The sequence below is a fragment of the Diorhabda carinulata genome, chromosome 1, assembly GCF_026250575.1.
Source record: "Diorhabda carinulata isolate Delta chromosome 1, icDioCari1.1, whole genome shotgun sequence".
Taxonomy (NCBI): Eukaryota; Metazoa; Arthropoda; class Insecta; order Coleoptera; family Chrysomelidae; genus Diorhabda; species Diorhabda carinulata.
Genome location: NC_079460.1, coordinates 37,107,305 through 37,127,664, shown reverse-complemented (window position 1 = coordinate 37,127,664; position 20,360 = coordinate 37,107,305).

Here is a 20,360-nt window from a genome sequence, read left to right as displayed (position 1 = left end):
TATTAGGTTTGAAATAATTAGAGAATTGCGTAAGATATTGAACTTTCCATAAAAAAGCTTTTTAATTTAAGAATAGGTTAGGTTAGGTTGAGGAACTATACACTCCTGGGAGCTGTAAGACCTTGAAGTTGGTGGAGTGGCTCAATAACTTCCTCTCTTCTCGTGCCGTCTTGACGGACTGGTGTAGAGGAGTGAAGCTAAGAAACAGCTCAAAAATCCAAAGGATTAAGTGTTGTACGCTGATGCAATGACAATTTGTTGTCCTCCCGGCGTACACGACACTCCCGAGGATTGAGGAGGGTGGTTTAGTGGGTGAGAGTCCCACACAAACTCACAGCATTTGCACCCGCCCGCTGTGAGGAAGGCATTAGTTTCCACCTCACCTCTGGGCAAAAAAAAAGGTTGAGTAACTATGACTATAATCTCATTGAAGGGAAAGTATTAACTCTTTGTTACACTGTTGTTAACTCTTTTATAATTTTTCTTATTTTATTAAGAGTAATAAACATTTCAAGCTAAATACAGGGTTTCAAAATACCTACAAATGTGCGCTCGATGTACCCTCCTATATAATCTGTGCGCTCGATGCACGCATTCATATATTCGTACATTCTATAGACATAACTGTGACTGTGAATCAATTGATGCAATTTACAACCGCAATTTTTTTCCTCAAATGTTCAACTAGATAAAGATCCATTTAAGAAATTATGTAATAGCATAATTTGAATTCAAAAAACACCACTAAAGATAGTAACACTGGAGATGGTGAAAATTATTAGTTTAATACTTTGTATTAATCAACGTCACTTTTCTGAACCAACACATTCGTATTATACTTTAATTACAACATAGAGTATACCTCGTACATAATCGTAAGACATTTTATCAAATTGTTTCATCTCCAAGCCACCGCTAGTCTCCTTCTGGGAGAAACACTGGAACTGGAAGATTACAGATGTGATTAGGGCGCGATTCCGCCAATGGTATAGTGCTTGGGCGGAGTTTTAAAATACCACAGATGGTGGGGTGATCCATGGCGATATGGAGCAACAAGTGTGTTTTCACCAAGCAACGCTAATCCAATTTATACAGGATCTGATAACTGATAAGTTCGTTAAGATAAAGTGAAGAATTTCTATTGACCCTTAAAATTTTTTGTCAAAATGTTGTTTACGATTTCGGTAACGGAATAATGATAAAATTGAATATTTAATTTTTTTGTAGTTGTATAAACTTCTTTCATTTGATGATTTAACATTAATGAAAACAATAAACATTGTTTTTGAACAATTTTATACTTTGATATAATAATATAAATAAGCACTCCAAACAGTGATAATAAATATAAAATTAGGTGTAAGTATATTGAAAAGACAGAATTTAAAAATTTTCCAGGGCATCAACTACTTAATCTAATTACTTAATCTAATTACTTATCTAATTAACAGAAATAACACAGGACTGAAAATAATAAACATAAAGAAATATGCACAAATTGGAAAAGGGCTAAGTGTCAAAGTATCAGACTTCCGATGGCTTGAGTCCAACTCAAACTTTGCTGCTCGACTTTCAGTTTGCGCTGTGTAAATGCTTCAGAAGACGGTTTACATTCAAATGCTATTAATGTGCTTTATAACAGGCTTCTTTTCCATCCTGTTTCCTCTGTGAGTCCACGGATGTTTGTAAACTACTTTGCTACTTTTTCACAAACAACAGCAATATTCTCTTTTCCATCTGGAAGGCTGTAGTGGAAGGTAGCTTGGCGATGAGTCTTCATATGAGCCGTGCCTCATTCTTTTCCCGTAAGTCATCTGTATTAAACTGATGATATATAGATGTATAGATAATGGACCTTATATACCATAAAATCAGAAAAATCCGATGTTGCACGCTTGGACATAATAAAATTTGTGAAATAGCAAACGTGCCATTAAGAGTAATGATAATAAACACATTTTACCCACAGAACTTCCATTTCTTTGTTTATATAACTGTCCTGCATTCTTCCGTTGTTCTTTGTTCATCATGCATTTTTCCTAAGCCTTGTTTGCGACATCCTGAATACATTTTTAAGTTTATTACACTTCACAGCCGTGTAGTGATACAGAAATGTGGGCTACTTACTATGACACTTCACTCCTTTGATCTAGAAATGACCGCGCACTTGCAGAAAGTGCCATCTGACTGATTTTTGACTGCATTTGAAGTGCTCTTTTGATAGGATATAGTCGATGGTAGGTACATAGAACTTGTCTCTACAAATATCAAATCAATATTGACTTTTGCGACTATAGATGTGTTAATACTTTTACCTCTCTAGAAATATTCCACATAAAAATGGAAAATATATTGTTAATGAAAATATTTGGAGGAACATTTATAATTCTAATTTATAGATTTCACTGCATCTATATATAATTGCTATTTCTTCTACATACAAAAAGTATATTTGATAAAAGAGGATAAATCTTTTTCAACAACATTAATGTTATTTTTGAAAGAAAGATTGTCGATTATTAGATAGTGATCAAATATTATAACAATATATTTGTAGACTTGTAATAAATCGAAATATTGAAGCAATATCGAACGGAATCATTAAATTTACAAGTTATATTATTAAATGTTCTCCGAGTACTAAAAAGTGGAAATAACAATTGGAACACGATCCCGCATTGGTACACACAACAATCCCTCAGTTCACATTCAATTATTGTTCTTTGAAAAGCCGATGCTCGTTGCCGCCAAAACAACAATGCTACCACTACAATGAACCTAATGTTGTTTGAAAGGATAATGATGGAATTATTCATATACAATCAGCTTCACATTGTTGTTAATGATTATTTCTTCTGATTCTGCGTTTTTGTTTTTCTATCGTTTCTGTTTTTTGTGTTTTGTAATTGGGTTTTGTCGATTTTCAATAGTTAGTAATGGAGGTTAGGAGCTTTTTTTTTTATCAAAGTATAGTTTCACGTAACAAATTGAAATAGGAGAGTGAAATAAATTAGAACAAAAAATCGTGAGAATTCCATCATAAACGTGATGAAGGAAATGTGGGAGGGTTATTTCATTAATTATTATTTTATTAATCACGTTACACTTGAGATTATTGTAATTTTAGTCTAGAAGCGGGTTAAAAAGGTCAGAAACTTAGTGACTACTGCTGAATCTTAATCAACTGATGTATTTTTGTTTCAATAGAATATAGTTTCATCGCACCTACATAATATTTTTTGGAAACATTGAATTTTTTTGAGAAATCCAGAAACAAATTCATCTTTAAATAAAACGACGTTATAGTCAATTTGTCTGCTCACTTCCAATTCCTTCTGTAACAATTCTTGTAATGTTATTTGTCAGCTGTCTATAGCTTACAAGAATTTTTAGATTGGTTTTATATATCATTTATTTCATTCCAAGTACTGTCTTTGAAACTGTTATTTTTTCTACTCCTGATTCTCTGAGGATTTTATGATATCCACATAATTCAGTTTTGAACTATTCTATCCAAGTATTAGGCCCTGAAATCTTTAGTAAATATCTTGTATTCAGCACGCATGTGAATAGATGTTTACTCTTCCAACCCACAACTATTTCTACTAGTTTGAGTTTCTTGAGCTGTTTATTATTTCTTTTTCTAACATCTGTTTTATCTCTTGGTATTTGGTTTTTTGCTAGTTTCTCTTATTCCTTTCTTCTCCAGGGAGAGGTGAAGAACAACAGTAACTGTGTTATTCCAGTCTAGTTTGTTAAGTATCACTGTGAATATTCAAGTTATTATAGAAGACCTCAGCGCTCTAATGATTGCTTGGCTATCCGACATGATTATTATTTTCTTATTAATTAAATTGTGCACATCTATTGCGTAAATTTCCACTTATAATGTGATTTTGGATTGTTTTGTTTTAGATCCCAGTTTTTTTTATTTTTTGAACCATCTTTGTGGTGTCCTTTACCTATCTAGTAATGGTGTTTTGATTCCAATCCTAGAGAATTTCTTTAAGAAGCTATAGAATTTCCTCATTCTATATTGTACTGATACACTTTCCACTACTTTATACAGTGCTTCAGAATAACCGTTGTGAAGCATGTTTTCATTACTCCACTTATACATATATAGAGGGCAATCTTTGAATTCTGAAGAGGTTATTATATAGCTGATTGTGCTACTACAATAACTTCATATCTGATCATAGATCGTACGAAGGCCGTGTACATTCACTTTAAGATACTTTGGTTGTCCCAATTTGTCCCTACGACATTTTTGTACACCACCAGAGCAGTTTTTGCTGCAGATTTCACTTTTTCCGATAGCTTAGCTGCATTATCAATCTGTATTGTATCACCTCATAAACGCATTAATCTATTTATTTCATAGCATTTTAAATAATATATTGATAAAGTGAAGCGCTTATCAGAATCATTTCTGGGTTGTTGTTTAGATTAGATTTTTGATGATGGGTACTGGCAATGTACCCTTATTTCCATTCTTTTTATGTTTTATGTCCATTTCGTTCCAAGTGTTTTATATTGAATCTTTTTATTCTGATCCTCCAGTTACTATAAGGACAATTTTCAATGCAACAGCCTGTATTAAAGTCAGTTCTTCCAACGTGGTTTGGCATTTTTTTCGTATTCACCTGTTTAATGCTTTATTGAATATTCGATACGATTTGTATAAACTGTGTCTAACTGAACCCCATTATGTAATATTGTATAAATATGCAGAGACAAGTAACTCAATATTTATGACAAATAATCAAAATTCAAAATTCGTGACGCAACTCATTCAAATTGAATAGTTGCAAATTGCCGTCACTGGGTGCCAGTGTTTGTCATAGCCTCCTCTATATTGTTCCAATACAAAAACAAATTGACATCGCAAAAACCCTCAATTGTCTCACCAATCAGTACCCATTGTACGGTCAATGCCTATTTAATCGCACACAGTAATAACGTAAAGGGTAGCATGTTATATCATCCATTGCCACGTATTTCAAAGGGATACACAATTTTATATTTTCTTGATTGTTTGAATTTTATTTCAGTTATATATAGCTTGAAGTTCGCCGAAGTTGCTATATGTGAATTGGTTCTTTCCAAAATTCGACATAAATTGGAGACTATCTTCATTATAACGAAATCACTTTTATTAATTGTTTCATTACATTTTAGAAATATCTGACATATTTGAAGTTAGGTAAACACCTTTTCGAGATATCTCATTATTTTAACAATGAAAATTTTTAATCTGAATTTATATCCTTCAATAATAGAAGGTACAAACTTATCTGTTAATAGTCTTCCATGCTTTTTAAATCAAACTTAATCACTCCATTTAAAGAGCAAATTATGTAACAAAATTCAACATAGAATCCTTAAAGGAAGACAGCACAACAGAAGACTCAATGAGAAGACAATGCAGACTATGATGTGGAAATAGCTTGAATCAGAGAAAATATAATATACATTGCAACAGAAGCCATAGTGATAAGAACCATCATCAAACCTTGATTCACCAACGAACATAAATAAAATACATTAACAATAGAAAGTTACAAAACTGTCATAAGGCGAACAATCACATACAATAACTGAAAAAGGAATACCTACTGGTAAACAATCTTAACAGAATGGAGGTAGAAGAAAAGAGCAAGTCACGGAACAAGTACGAGTTAATGACATTACAGAAGAAGAATGGTTTAGGTAATACATATAACAGTATTGATAATGACAATCAATAGAGATCTCAGTAAATGATAATAATAACGCACTGGAAATAATCTAAAGGAAGTTGAAGTAATTATAAGAAAATTGAAAGATGGAAGCACCAGTATTGATAATAAAAACAATGAGTTAATGAAGTACAGAGAAAAGAAACTAAGAAAAAAATCATCACAGAAAAAGATAATAGTAGTAAAACTTAAAGATAAGGTTCTAACTTAGGAAGAATAACATACGGCAGATCGATGGTGAACGCAATATTTAAAATAAAAAAATCAAGTTCAACAAGCCAATTTTTTCTATGTCTTGTTGACTTAATAAACAGATTAAAGAAAAGAATTATGTAGATCCTAAATATTAAAAGATTATTAAAGAATTGAACATTGAAAATATAATAAGAATGGGACTGTCGAAAAATTATGACCGGGTTAAGACAGTAAAACACCCTCAACCCTACACTATACAAAATTTTCATGGACAGAATCATAGGAAGCGTCAACTAGGTCAATGCAGAATGGGAGATCAATCATTAAAAATGTAATGTGGGTAATGGAGTATTAGAAGCAGGTAATGAATATGACATATAGCGTTAACTTCACAGGATAAAGACAACGGCAGTTGAATATAATATGAGAATTTGAGCTAAAAGGGTTCAATCCATCGTTATAGAACGATAGAAACTAGGTGTCGATAACATAATACAATAAACAATTAAATCCAAACTACCCTGGAATAGCAGTTTCAAATGAGAGGGATGAGGAAACACGAACTCAATGTATAAAAGCATGATGAGTACATAAAGCAAGATGCGAATCTACAAAACATGCGTAAGATCTATTATCACGTATGCAACGGAAACAGGAGCAGAAACATCAGCAATAAAAAAACGTAGTGTGATTGGTAAGAGAACTCAATCGGAATTGGAGAGATCATGTTGAAAGATTGCCCGGAAAGAGATCGGCAAAGTCCAATGAAACCAGAACACAGAGACCTCTAACTAGACTAATAAAAAGATGGTATGAGAGCTGGAGCTCAGGGTTTCAAGAGCAGCTTAGGAGAAGAGTGATGAACACAATTTCCTTGTTCATTCATATGTAGTTTTACATACGGAATCAAGTTTGTCTTCAATTGTGGTAATTCACGAAATATGAGAAATTTTCAAAACAAATCATGACTTAATGATTGTTAGATCGAAATTGAAAAGTTAATGTACACAAAAAATTATATACCTACAACTGAAATTATAAATTTAAGCACGCCTCTGCGGGTGCACTGACAACTAACATGCAACTAGGAATCGAGTATTGAATTACTAAAACTTTTTCTGATTGATTGTCCTTGGATTCGAATCAAAGATACTTCATAAATATTATCACTTTATTTCTTGTTGAATTATTTTTCAAAAAAAGAGATTATTTGACAAATCTGTTAATATTGTAAATTGTAAAATGTTGGTTTACAGTATTAATTTGATGAAATATTACTGTCCTTCAAAAAGACAAATAGAAAGCGAGTGTGAAGAATTGATATTTTATATTTTACTCATCAGGCCGTGTTCTGGAATCCTTTTAACATATATGCTTTGATTGCTTGATATTTATCTATGTATCTATGCAAAGGAATGTTTGAATTTAATATACGAGCACTTCACATTTGAATAATTTGGAAGTTTGAACACTTTATGATAACAATATACTATAGTAAGTAATGAAATATTTGGACTAGATTTTTATCCACTTGTAGCAATCGGATAAATTCAAAATTTTATACACACGTCAAGGACTGATGACAGAACAAAACTTCAATGATTATATCCCCTTGTCCTTATCGGAGTAAAATATAACGGGTGGATTTAATTAGTACAACCATTAACCAATATGTAATTCTTAGTTGGGCAGTGACCGTCCACAAGGCTACGGTTAATTATCAAATTTATCTAGGTTCTCGACTGTTTTTGCATCTACACTTATAGTTTGAAGTGTATGTTTGATGTGTGGATCATCAGTACAATGCTACAACCATTATAAAGACCTGAACAATTTTTTCCTGTTCCTTCACCCTTGGAAAGCATCAATGGAAGAAGTATCTAAAGATGGAAAACATATCTTGAGAATAAATATCTTTCATATTTCATATCTTCAATCACGTAGTTAATTAAAAGGATAATATAGAATCATCGGATAAATCTATATTCTATCATCAAATTTGAATAAAAGCATATCTTTTACCCTCACAAAAGACGTCTTTCCATTTATATTCTGCGTATACAGTGGCCATTAAACATTTTTGCGGCTCGAGAAAAGTGAGCCCGAGCAGCAAAATGTCCATTCGAGCGAACAAAACGAGATCCAAATAGGTTTTTTCCAATTTTCTTGTGATTGTAAGAGATTGGATGTGTGGGCATGTATAAAAAACTGTTTATAATGTTTACAGAAGACAGGGATTTGTGTGAGAGCTTGTAAACGCGACTGGCAACGCTATGTCGCAGTTTCTCTATATAAATTCTTTCAAATCGTTTATTGTATCCTGTACGGAAGTTGGATACGAATGTATGTGTGCATACGCTGCAATGCTGGATCGCATTTTCTCACTTTTAACGTTAAAGAAATCTTTACAAAAAATTGAGCTCACGTGCACTCTGGATAAACATATATATATATATATATATATATATATATATATATATATATATATAATATTATTTCTTAATTTTGCTTACATCTAGTGTACTACTACTTTGTACTACCTTTTCTTTGGGTCTTTAGTAAACAATCTTTAAGAAATGATTTCATTTGATTAGGACCTCCACCAAATCTAGTTTATAAAGAAAGATTTTTTTTTTCAAATGCATCTTGAAATTATATCCAATATCCAATGATATTTTGATAAGAGCTTCACTAGAGTCCAAATGTCAAAATATATTTTTATAAGAAAACAAAATATCATCAAAATACGAAAGTACACACGAAAAATAGCAGATTTGAATTTCAACGCAGCCCTACAAGGTGATAGAGTCGGTTTAAATTTAGAAATTATATTCGGCCAACTAAAGTTTACAAATAGAAAATCCCCGATCTTTTTTTTGTATGAGAGATATCAAAATAAGTTAGAAGATTTTGATGGTTTTTCTTTTCGCCACGTATCATCTGAACATAATATTGGTAAGAATAAACTGAAAGATCACTTGTTTGAGCTCTATAAACCGGAGTTCTTTTATATTGAGTTAATTGTTGACTACAATTACTTTTAATGGGATTTTATCGTTCCAAGACTGTAGATAGTAGGCCATATAATCCTCGTCGGGTTATAATTTATTGAGACCAATACTAGAAGAATTTGTGCCAGAAGAGACAAGTATGTCATTAAGTTAGTGTGAATTTATACGAGTAGCCAAACAAAATTTAAAAAATGCATTCAAATGGACTCAGAATTGGAAAGAGATTCAATGATAGTATTAATTAATTAATTAATTATCTGTATTATAATTCTTGTATATTTCTCTACAATGTAATCATCTTATTAGAATGAAATAACCTTAAAATGTCAAAATGCCAAATTTCATGGTAAAATAAATATGAAATTAAGATGAAAAATTTGAAATTATTTCGTGCTTTCTACAAATTCTTGTTATAAAATTGCAATTGGTACCAACGTACTCAAATAAATTATATTTGAAACTCTATTTAACAAAAAAAAAAAAAGGTACAAATGGCATAAATTTGAAATGGATTGTAAAATACAATAAATTCTGTATAGGTATGTAAATTTACGGACGGACGTTTATACATTCTATTTGAATTCGTCCTCGAATATTTTCCAGAAAATTTTCGCCTAAGTCAAAATAATTGTATTTAAAACGACACAATAAATCGCAATATAGCCATAAAGCTCCCATTTTTCTTATGATCGCGCTTTGCAGTTTCAATTTTTCCAATAACCGTGAATGGGTTTCTTTTTCAAAGGCCAAACTTGGCGATGAGAATCTTGATAAAACCTTCTATAAGTGAGAATAGCGCAGGAATAATATCGTAAACTTTACAAATCCCATTTGGAATTGTGACTTTTATGTTCGCTGAAAGCGGATTTCGGCTTTTGGCTTCTTTTTCTCGACTGTCTTCGATGGAATGCGGAAAAATCCCTTCTTTAGTACCAACACGTATTCTTTCCGTTTGTTTGAAGGGTCCAATTATCGTTCTTTTTAATAACAAAAATTGACGTTTGATTAATACAACGTATTAATACTTTTAAATGTTTGATATTATTATTTCGATTACTATTTTTCAAATTTTTAGTTCTATTGGTGTTTAATAATTTGATGACAATACAATTCAATTACAAAATTAAATTATATCAACAATTATGAACGGGAATCTATATTATCTAAAATATTTTTTTGTATGACAATGGTAATCTCTAATTAATTATTAAAGTGCGAGAGGCCTAGAATGGATTATTTTCAAAAATCTTTAGCTGCAGCTAATAAATAAGTTACGTGATTTATTCCATTAAATATTAATATTGAATGGATATTTGTCTAGGGATATTTCTCAATAATCTATTGTTAACGTTCATAGCTTTTGTCAACTGAAACATCATCTCAGTTCCTACATCAACTTTCCCCAAAAGAAAATATCTAATTTCGCCATATAGAAAAATATACAATAAGGAACAGATCCTATTTTTATAAGGGAACAAATGAATAGCTTCTGGCGTGTTTGACACTTGGCACATCGCTCTCAGTTACTGTGTTTTGTTGACTTTTCGGTCGATCCCAAATAATGCATTTATTGCTTAAACTCAGTGGAGTAGACACGATAAAGTGCAAATGAAATAGTTAGTATTTGATGTAAACGTAAGTGCTTTTGAAAAATAACGTCTCCTCACTTATCATAATTCCATTATGAAGCACACCGACTATTTCTTCAACATTCAACGATTAAACTAGATATCAAAGGAGCTCTCTTGACCGATTATGACATCAAAACTAGGATCCAGAGGATTTGCAACCTGCTAAGAGCAATATCGAATACCCTCAGCAAGATATGACTATATTGATGTAAGTATTCAACCTATATTCCTAATTTCTAATGCTGCTAATATCAATCGGATAAGGACCCTACAGGTATCACACCAATGTCGGTAGAAATTTGTTCAAAATTGTAATATTGTAAATTGCGAGTTGTGAATAAAAAAAAATTAGTTGCCATTGATTTTCATAAATAAAAAGAATCGAAACTCAATGGAATGATAGACAGATAGCTGAAGACTATAGGGAACTACACCATAATACCATAGGAACTATATAAACAACTTGACAAGAATAGAGATTGACTAGTGTTTGTTGAAGGAATATTTCTAGTGATATACATCGTACAGGTTGTTTATGGAGGTCTAGTCTAGAATGTTTATTTCCAGCTGGTTGATGACCAAAGAAAAACACTAAAAAGTCCATTTTGACTCAAATAAACAATATTTTATTTATAAAATATTAAAACTAGAACCACTCTACCATTCCCCAAACTACCTATAAGTTTAGATTCGTTATACTTTTATTGTTGCATTGAAAAATACTTGCTTTTGAGTATATTGAACAATTTAAATAATAAACCAATGCTCCTTTATGTACGCCTATGGTTATGAAGGGCTTCCCACTTTTTTCTTTTCATTCAATAAGGCAGAAGTTTGATGTTTACTTAAAAAGATAAAGCCACTAGGATTTATATTGTTCTTTTTCTATTTATTGGTCTTTATGGACGCCGTTATTAAAAAAAGTCCTTGTCCATTATAGCTTTAGAACGAAACTAAGAAAAAAACATATTACTCACGTAGATCCTACTAATGAAGGAAATTCCCTCTTGTTTCAGGACGAGAATAATGGCTCATGTGATGTATTGTGTATGTAATGATATTGATTCATATATTTGACGAGTAGATTTAACTTCTTCGAACTATATCAATGATTTAATTAATTGATAAGTGTACAATCTTCAAATCTACAATAAGTACAATTCTTCCAAATATGCTGGTCACAGACCAACCGAGTAAACCAGCAGTTCGGAGCAAAGATATCCAGTTGCTAAATGATATTATCAACTATAACACAAAAACAGCATGTTTTTACCAAAAAATTATATTGAGATTGAAAATATTGTCAAGTTTATAATTCCTTATAATAATGTGTGAATTGCTCTCCAATTTTAATCTCTTCTTAGTCTTGGATTTAGTTGGACACTCAAAATGTCTTCAAATGGCAAAGTTCACCAGTCTACCCCGTTCGTATTCTGCAGATTTGGCTCCATCTGATTTCTACGCAAGTCGCAATTTTATTTCATGTGAAGGGAAAAGTGTGACGAAATTAGAGATATATTTTTTTAATCAATCTTAGAAATCAAATTTGAATTCATCTCATTGTATGAGTACTGTTAAACAAAATTGTATGTCATACTTAATACTGTAGAAAGAATTACTTTTAATATTTCATTGAACTTTTGTAAAACTTGACAAAGAAATAAATTTCAGATTCTTCAAACTGCAAATTTTATTATATACGATGATTTCCCTTTCTTATAAAGTTGAGAAGATTTCTTTCATATGGTTTATAGTTTCTATGAATTCAAAAAAAATTTTTCTACTTAAATATCTGAAAATCTATATTTATAATTCACTTTTTCATTCAAGATGGCGCTTCAAATTTTGGTGGAAAAATGGCTACTCCATATATCTGCTTAATGAAGAGTTTTATGTAAAGGTTGAACGGAATCTGTTGAGTGTTAGCTATTCACTGATAGATGGCGGTACAATGTAAAAGTATAACTAGAATAAAAATTACTCAGGTAATGAAACAAAGATGATAATGCTGAATAAATTTTACTAATATAGCGTCAAAAGAATTTATTTTCATGACTTATTCTTTCATATTTTGAATGGAATTTTGAAATATTTCAAATTATTGCTGACTAATGGCTACTACTAAGATTTACTTATAGCATTGTATAAAGAATAGGATAGTAGGTTAACCTTGTGTAGATGGCAGTGGAGAGTTGGTGTCCACAGCACGTCTTTTCATACCGTACGTTGTAGCTTTAATTACGTGTTTTCTTAGCTTTGGTTTTAACTCATCCCACTCTATTTATATTGAAAGCCGTCTGTTTACAATTTAATTGAAAGTCCAAGCATTAGGTAATGCCATAAGATGTTCACTGCCCAACCAACCTCTGACCTGTTAGAACCTTCATGATAAAAAGTTATCATCTAGGTATCTTTAGAATTTTAGAATTATAAGTAACAAATAGATTTAGTCCGAATATCGACGACGACATTTCTCGAAGATAGGACATATTGCACAATTGAAGAATTCTACAATTTCATCAATTGTATTATGATACATTTAATATATTTCATCTCGTTACGTTTAAAATATTAGTATAGTTCGAACTTTTTACAAGTTATGGTTTTGATTTTATCAAATATATTAATACAGTACGAAAGCAGAACAAAATCAAAAATTTTTTTCCAGGAAGAAAGGGGAAAATGGATAAATCACATAAATCAAGTGAAAGTTAAAAAAAACATACAAAATAGCCAGGACTTATTTTTTCGCCTCTTCAAAATATCATCAAAATTGAATGTTTCAAAAATACATTCGTGACCGAGGTTCTGAAATCGCAAATTCATAATATTTCAGTCACCAAAGGAAAGTATATATATTTTATATACCTTTGTGCAAGGATCCTTCTTTCTATCCCAAATTTAAGTGATTAACATATTAATGAAAAATTATTTGTTTCATTTGCTAGTGCTACACGAACTCATTACAAAAATCTTTTTTTATACTATTGTAAATATGTAAATAGGTAATTTGTGTCACTTCTGGAATAAAAAGTAAAATCGGCAACAATGTACTGTCGGTTCGAATTTCGAAGATAAAGAAAACTTCACATTTAGTCGGGATCTTTCCAAAAAAATTTAGTTGTTGAAAATAGTGCAGTTTATTTCAGATGGCACTAAGCTACGGGTCATTTTTAAGAAGAACGAACGTAAAAGTAACTAGATGGCGTGCAAAATTGCCTCAAAAGGTTTTAACATCTATTTATCCTATTCTTTATACAATGCTTATAGTGGAGAGTTTCAACTAGCTATTTAACGGAGTCCATAGAATCTTCTAATAGATGGCGCGACGATTGAAAAATACAATGAGGATATAATTTTACTAATAATAGTTCTCACAATCTCTGATTAAAAATATACTGCAACAAAGAATATACTTAAATACCCAAATCGTTACGCTAGAAGCTCAAGTACCCTCTAAGAAGTACTCAATTATAATTTTTCTTCGTTTTTATATGAATGAAAAGCTACTTTGCATTGATACTGTCTATAATAATGAAATCGGTAGGGGAAATTTTAATATATACAGTTCAACTTTACAGGTAGTCTGGACCCTTGGCTTCGTTCTTCTTCACTATTCTTCTCCACTTTGGTTCTTTGGTTCCACTTCTGTCCACTTAATTATTCCTACCTCATTCATATCCCTTTTGACTTCTTGTAGTCATTTTTTCTTTGGGCGTCCATTTCTTTTTTTCTTACCTTTTCTTCTTTTCAAAACTATTTACACAATTATCTTGCTCTTTGTGCTCTAGTTACTTGTGTTATTTTTGGCTTCTTGTATATCATCATCACATCTTCTCCAGATAACCTTCGCCGTTTTGACACCGTCATATATTTACTTCCCATATTCCATATTTCCAGTTCATTCTCATCTTTCTTTGTCGTAGTTCCCATTTCTGATGGATATAAAACTACTAGGTTTACAAGTGTTTAATTATTACGCTCTGATTTTGACTGCCTTTGAAAGTTTTTTGCTCTCTTTATTTTTGATAGAGATCTCACCAGACTGTTACATTTCAGATTTCTCTCAACCTAGATAATGGAATTGATTGACTTTTCCAAACTTATATTCCTTTCCACTTGCCATCTGTTTAGTTTATATTTTTCTACTTTATCCATAAATTTATTGAAAATTTATGGACGAAGTGAATTTCTCTTGTTACTATGACACTATATAATCGGCGTATGCAATGCACTGTGTTTTATGGTGAAAGATGGAGCCTATTGTTCGTATCTTACTTACTTTTATTACTGTTCCAAATATAATAGAGAGAAAATCGCCTTGTTATTTTTCCACTATAAAATTATGTCCCGTTAAAATTCTATTGATGAAGGTATAGTCCCACATTTTGTTTGTTGTTGGAATATAATTGGGATTACTATCGGGCTATGGCTGTCGTTAAACTTGAGGGAATACAAAATGTAAAATTAAACTAAGCCGATATCCTCCGCGCGAGCCTAACCTCTGAGACCAGCGTAGCGATTTTGGTGTCCTTCCAGATACGTTTGCTACCATGTTGGAAGGACGATTGATTCGGTTAACTCTTTGTGTAAGTAATAAATAGGAAGGGGTGTCACAAAACAGTGTGAAAGGTAGAAAGATGTTTTTCCTGGTACGTGCTACACGCGATTTTGGAGAGGATTAGGTTAATTGCATGCCGTTAGGAACTTAAGAATGTTATAAAAGAAAAGTTATTTGAAATTACCAAAAGAAAATGTCGTTAATGAAAGTGTACCTGTATTATATATCTTCAAGTACCTCGGCAGAAGTGCACGTGGCGTGGTCGCCATATTTCCATTATGTCGTCAAATTGTACCGATTGAACAGTCCAATCAATGCAGATTACGGTTAAAGTCGGTAATTTTTTCCTTCGTTGCATATCAATTTGGGAAATTTTGTTTTAAGTTATAGTGTACATATTTTTATTTCAATCATATAAGAAAATCAGTTATATTCACCTCAAAGTACAATTTAGGTTTGTCACATTTTAAATTTTTCATAATTATGAGTTCCATGTTCCAGAGGGATTCCATTTCCTATTCCTTTATTTAATTGAAACTACATGATATACTCTCGAAAATAAGAGTTTGGCTTGAAAATCTCAATTAAAATTTCACCTCACAAGCCCTATATGTCGACGCGAATAAAAAACAATCAAATATGAAACAAAGGGCACAATTAAAACCAAAAGCTATATGAACAAAACTCAGTGCCTGCCTGGATCCCCAGTTAATCACTAAAATGGCGTCTACTGTTTTCCCATGTGTTTTTATTGTGTTGTAAATTAAAACAGCGCCAACAATGGGATTCGGACGAAGGAGGGGGTGAGTTTTGGGGGTGCTCGCGAATGTGTGCGAGTTGCGATTGTCGACGGACCCCGAGCAGCCACCCCCCCGACTGCAATTCGAACAACCGATACCTCAGAGACCGACTTTTCTCGCTCAAAATTCGTTATTTTGTCTGCTTTTATTATTTTCTCGAATATTCTGACTCTTTTCTATCTAATACTGTCATTCACAATTGTTAAAGGAGGGTCTCTTAGATGAAACTTCACACAAATTGAATCCTCGATTATTCAAGTTTAAAATTTCATTTTGTCAATGTATTCAAATATTATTCAAAAATGAATACTAATTAAAAAATTTACTGGTCCACAACGATATGTTTTTGGCTAAATTTATGAATTTCTAAGGGTAATAATGTTTTTTAAGGACATACACCGATATTGCGTTTTGCAATCATGTTTCAATTATATGACAAATTTAAAATATTCTTTTTTTATGTTGTCCATTTCTAGCAATTTATAATTGGTATAAAAATAGTTAAAAATATATTTTTCATGGTTACTCAATGCTGTTAAAGTTTTTTATTATATCGATAACTTTCTAATCTATTCTGTAAATATTTAAATGTTTATCACTAGCATTTTAACCAACTTTGTATGAATCTTTGTATAATTCAATCCTAGTTCTAAGTAGTTATTAGATTATTTAGATTATTATAAGAGGGTGTGATGCCCTTCGTCATTTATTCTAATTTCATATTTAATAAAAGAATATGATAACTGGCAGAGTAGTCCCTGTAAATATGATGTTAAGATGTTAAGTTTGAACATCCTGAGCATCAGGTTGGTTTTATAATTATACTAACACCAATTAAAACTGTCAACGGTTTATGAGCATCAAGTAGCAAAACGCACGTTGTTGCTACGTATAATTATTGAAAAGGCAAATGGAAGCAGGCCCAACCTAACCTCACTTTGATATAAAGCTAATTGCTACTTGAGGCATTTAATGGGAGACGCCGGAAACTTTGAGTGGCCGTGTCGCACCGCTTACTTCCTGTAACGCTCTTCTCTACACAGAGCTTTCTTGATGTGTTTAACGCATCGTTGACTTGATAAACTTATAAAGCTTACGACCGCAATTCGCCAAAGAAGCTGGTGCTCTCTTTCCCTCTTTCTATTTTCTAAACTCATGTGTTTTTGTGTGAGAATATTATTATAGACTTTTTTCCCTCAAACGAAAGAGAAATCAGGACTGATAGTAAGAGTATTATACTCGTAGAAAACAATAAGGTTTTCTTTATTTTCATAAATTCTTTTATATGTATTTACCTCAGGGAAATGTATAGCAGGCTCCGTATCTCAGCAAAAAAGTTGAGATGTTTAACTATGTGCCCTTTACTACCATACCATAGATGTTGAGGATAGAATGCTCTATGAAATTTTAAATTTCAGAGTCAAAACTACTACGAAAATAGGGAGACCAAAGAGGAGAGACCAATAGATGATGTGATGGAAGACTTGAAGATAATGAAAATGAATAGATTGAGAAGGGTATTGACAATATAGTGGCGTGGAGATACTCTGTTAGGGAAGTCAAAACCATCTACGGACTCTAGTGTCATTTGATAACGTAGATAACAATGCAGATGTTAAATCTGAACCTTTTATAATTTATTTTGTTGCTTACGCACAAATATATTCAAGATCAAAGATGACGAATGTTTGGTATCTCTTTAGTAGTTCTTGTAGACACATTTTGATTCTTATTTGATAGTCTACGTGTCTTAGTATTTTGAATATTCATTACTGATAAAGTTATGCAATTAGAAATATTTATGTGAAACCATGAGAATACCAATAAAAAAGGAGTACTCAACAACTATTGCTTGTTTCAAGTATTAGGGTTTGCATTTCTTTTCAAAGAAATCTAGAATTCTTCAACCATTTGATCTGATAAAATAATTCAAATTATTACAACAAAAATTTATTTGAAATTTTTTATGTAACGATAACCATTTTTCTTTGTGTAAACAATATTTAAAAGACGGATACATATTGAAACTAACTACTGAATCTAACGCCTGCTCTCTTCCCACTTGCCTAGAAATGAAAAATGACTTATCAAGATAATATCAATTCGTTCTGCGGTTGGCTTTGCATTGTTCCAATAGAAAGCTGTATTGTTGAGCGAGAGAAATGAGAAATGCCTTCTTTTCCGATTTTAGAAAGTATCTGCCTTAGGATCGTTTCACGCCATATTGCGGGCGTGTGTTGTTTCTATGAACGAACCGCCTACAGAATTATTTAACTTATTAACCAATTTATACAAACTAACATACATATTAGTATAGATTGCTCGGATAAACTGATAGATATACAGGGTAACGAAAAGCTCAATCTTCATATTTTAGGTTACAAACAATTCTATTGAGTCAGTATTGCATATTTTCTGAAACCATCTTTTTAAATGGAATGAATTATAGATATCTAGAAAATTTTTACCATGCACATGCACTGTAGCTCATTTTGGTTAGGTTTTTGGTTTAGCTAACATTTTGATTTAACAAAGTGGAGCATTGTGAACTATATGATGAACGCTTTCGTATGAAATATTCAGTGCTTCAGATATCCGTTTTAGCCCAATTCGACGGTCTGATAAAATCATGTCATGAACTGCATCGATATTTTCGAGAACTGACACAGAATCTGGCCTTCCCGATCGGTAATCATCTTCAATGGAAAATTTACCTCTTTTAAAGCTTGCAGTCCAATTTTTCATGGTCACATACGACGGACATTGATCACCAAGGGTACTAAGCATATTTTCGTAAATCTGCTTACCTCTTAACCCTTTTAAATACAGGTACTTGATGATGGTTCCATTCTTCAATTTTTCAGTAGCTCTGGTTTAGTTTTTTGGCGTCAAACTTTACACTGACACTTCTAATAAGTTATTGCTCGTTGCTATGGTAACGCAATATTTTATTTATGCATGGAACTGGATTAGGTTAACTGGATATCAATACATCCTCGTATAATTGTAAATATCAATGCATAAAATTGATCAGTTATTCAAATTAAAAAAGGGTTTGAGACAATATTATATACTACGAAGCATTTCCAGTGAATAAATCAATTTTATTGAACTTCTACTGAAGAAACCACTCTGATAATTCGTAAAGGTATCTCAAGTTTATTTTGTGGATAAGGTCTAGATCTAGATAAGGTCCTATTCTAAGAACTGGAGAGGGATGGCTGCAATGCTAGTTCGTTTGTATTCCTAGTCATTCAGGCACAAGAGCAACGACTAGGCTGATCCGTACAACTACCTGGTGTCGAGAAAATCACCAATGAACCCAGAACCTAAATTTCGTGTAGCTATCACGTTTCTGAGTAATCTGCTTGCACAACAAACTCTGCGGAAATGGATGGAAACACCTAGCATGAGACAAGCAAAGACACACAAAGATGAGCCTTCTGCATCAATTACCAATAAACTGTTTCACCTTAACAAATATGGAATTAGATTGGTAACTGACCTTCTAATATAACAGTCATCTAATACGTCATATTCATGCTATAACATCAATAACGATCCGGAATTCTGCTGATGCATTGAGGAGGAATTAACTACAGATTAGGTTATTGGTGGGAGCCTAGCAGTCATACTTGCTTAGGTGGAAGCACTTAGGCAAGCTATACAATGTCATTCGAAACATTCGAAACTCATTAGGAGAATTAGGGGATGAATTCTGTTCATTTGATTTCTTCGTACATAAATGCTATTTTTTCTTGACAAACATAATTAACTTCGTTAATATGTGTTAATATATTTTTCCATTATTATTATATTAATTATATTATTATACTTAATTGAAGAAAACGAAGTGTTATTGTGAGATAATGAAATTTTATTGTTGTCTCAATACATTGAAGTCTAGCTGAATATTTTTGATGACAATATTGGTAATAAAATCATCTAGTTAAGCTATTGTACGTTCTCTATTCAAATAATAGGATTTATAAGAAATTCATGAGATGGCCACTCCACAGCTACTCTACAGGCAATCAACAATCAAAAGAATACCAATAAAACCAAGTAAAAAATTCAAAATCAAAACTCTGTTGGATATCGATGACTAAGCTATCACTAACAATAACAACGTGTGAGTCTGATGAATCGCCAACAATAACATCAGGTAAGATATTATTTTATTCTTGAAACGAATACGAGAAATACAACGTTGAATAATATGAAAATCTATATCTCAGAATAAGACTCAGATATACGTTACAGAACATCAAGAAGGTTCAATACAATTCGCAAAAACAAACCAAATAGGAAAAAGTTGATCATAGGATGAAAAAAGCATAATTAATAGAAAATTAAAGAAAAATAATAGCGGGGTGTGGATTGAGAATACATGGAAACAAACTTAGGAATAGAAACAGAAA